The sequence below is a fragment of the Helianthus annuus genome, chromosome 3, assembly GCF_002127325.2.
Source record: "Helianthus annuus cultivar XRQ/B chromosome 3, HanXRQr2.0-SUNRISE, whole genome shotgun sequence".
NCBI lineage: Eukaryota > Viridiplantae > Streptophyta > Magnoliopsida > Asterales > Asteraceae > Helianthus > Helianthus annuus.
In genome coordinates, this window is record NC_035435.2 from 92,002,577 (window position 1) to 92,005,562 (window position 2,986).

Genomic DNA, 2,986 nt, shown 5'->3' on the forward strand with positions numbered 1-2,986 from the left:
GAAAAGGTTAGTAGAACTTAGGTCGAAGCTTGATAACGCTAAGGTCTCGGTTAGCGCGTACATGTTTTCGGCCTGGGTTCAATGTGGTATGAAATGTTTTTTAATTTATATTACCAACGTTTAAAAAAGATGTTAGAAAACAAAGATTATAACTAAATATTTATACAATATAGGATTGTCCGAAAATGTTAAAATTATATAGGATTGTCCCCCCAATTATTTTGACTAAATATTTATACAATATATAGGGTCCCATAACTTTCCGCCCCTCGGAACTTTTGGTCAAGCTCCGCCACTGCTTTAATCCCTAAAATTTGTGAGTCTTGAACTTAACACCTCCCACTTACAAATCTAGGTGTTTAAAGGTTTAGCTTTTGCCAACGAACCACCCTATTGGTATTAAAGGAGGTTAATTGGCAAGCCTATTTGCAACCTTTTGTTATTGAATCACAATAATCCCCTAAAACAATTTAAACAGTAACATTATCATAAATAATCTCTGTATTTTAGGTTATTTTAAATAGAAACGTCAAGGATAAACAAAATGTAATATTCATTTTACATTCACAAAATTAATGGTAATAAATCTATAAAGAACATGGTGTATAGCTATGGACCCATAGTTGCTGCATTGTATATGTTGAGAAACTCAAAAGTAATGAAGGAAAGTGTTTCTAGTTTTCTATTTCTTTATTTATCTAAAATCTAGATGTAAATATGAACATTGGTGAAAAGTTAAAGGGCTTTTATGTATAAGTGGAATTGTTTGTGCTCTTTCTCTCTCTCTCTCAATTCTTCTATTTCTTCAGATAACTGCATCTGGCATATGAACATTGGTGAGAAGGGCTTTTATGTATAAGTGGAATTGTTTGTGCTCTTTCTCTCTCTCTCTCTCCCAATTCTTTTATTTCTTCTGACAACTGGGCCGGCTATGTTAGGCCGCACACTGTTCGTGGTACACTTGGGCTAGGCCTCGAATGACGTAGATTGCACACTTACATCTAATCACACAGTCCATTGGGTTTTCGTGTTTGGTTGGGCTGAGTACACATATGGATCGCACACTTGTAACTGGGTCGCACACTATCGAGTGGGCCATTAACTTGATTGAGTTGCACACTTTTATGAACAACGAGTTGAACGATGAGTAACTGTTAAACGTCTCGTGAAGCATGAACTCGTGATGAGAACTTGCATATGACTTGAATGCATGCTATATAATGTTAAGGGTTGTTGTAGTATACGATGTCTTGCTACGACTTGCATAGTGACGTGTGTATTACTTGTACGCTATGTGTGTAATGTGTATGAAAAATACGTGATCAATGTGCATACGAAACTAAATATCTTTGGTAACCACGGTAGGGTTTGGTTGACCAACTTGGAATGGATAACATGTCATACCGAGCAATCTAAGGTGAGTTCACTCCTCTTGAGCATGCGTCCCGGTGGGTGGGACAATCAAATGGGTATTCCTAAGAGGAATACGTCTTTTTGGGTAAAAACTGGGATGTTGGATAATACACTCAATCCTATCACCTTTAGTCCCATCTTCTACCAAATAGTTACCTGAGAGGTAACGGGGTATTAGTTGATAGCACTATTAGGCTTGGCAACCTCACACCGTACCTGAGAGGACGGGCGTGAACTAATGACCTTAATCATGACCAATGCTTTGATAGGGGGCATTGGGGACGGGCAAACAAACTAACACCATCTAGTACGGTATCGAGTTATTATCAACATTGCTTTTGAATGGGAACTAAACAATTGACAACGAAACGTTTTTAAAAAACTGTGAACTCCCTAGCGTTATGCTGATACACTTGTTGCATGCTCGCAGGTTATTAGATATGTGCCTATGGAACTTGCTGTCTGGGATGCTGGAGTGGTCATGGGTCGAGATACATGGAAATACGAAACAAGACTATTTGGTTACATACACTTGGGCTTTGACTTGATTAAACATTGTATTATGTTTCCGCTGAACACACCGAGTTTATAAATAATGTTTTGTTATGCTTTATCTTAATGAATGAAAACTTTTACTTCTAAATATTGTATGAGTTCAATGTGATTGGTGGCTAGATCCTGGTACGTCACACGCCTCGCGGGGGTTTCCGCTCGGGGTATTTTTGGGGGTGTGACAATCATGATCCGATTATCCGGCGGATCATCAACATCATCACGAAATCAGGTTTTATCCTATTCTAAAATTCGCTCAAACAACCGAGAGGTTCTGGTCGTCAAGATCGAATTCGTACCACTATTATGGATATATAAGGTATTTATGCACAACGAAAAGGGGCGTTGAATGGCTGTGATAACCGTTTTAATCGCTCGACGAAAAGGCGCGTCTGTTACTTTTTTAATTAAGTATATTTATGTTACTTATTTATGATTGTCGTCCTATTCGACATTCGACAGGAATAAAGTCACAACGTTTTGTTAATTAGTTAATATGGTATAGATGTTGTTTAGTTGGGATTGCTACCCATTCGATGGGTTTTGTGGTGGAAATTTATGCAGAGGTGTGTCTGAAGGAGCGCAAAGGGGATAGATAAAAGGCAAAGGGGATAGATAAATGTTAACTGTTAGTTGTTTGAAGGGGTAGGAGTCAATTTTTGGTTATCTTTGGTGCCTTTTATAGTTATATGAAAAGGCATCTAAAAACACATAAATATAAGGAGAGGGTGAAACAATTTTCACTAATTATATAATTACTATGAGGACAGGGTGAAACACATAAATAGAAACACATAATCCTAATTTCAAGTGGAGGGGGTGAAACAATTTTCACTAATCATATAATTTACCCTAATTGAAACCATGAACACAGAATATAGGATTTAAATGAACACAGTGGAATCGAATTAACATAGTTTAATCGAAGGAACACAGTAAAACCAATGTACTTGTAACTTTAATAGTGGATGAACAAAGTAAGAAGGATAGAGGAATAGGGAGAGGGTTAATCTGTGCGGTT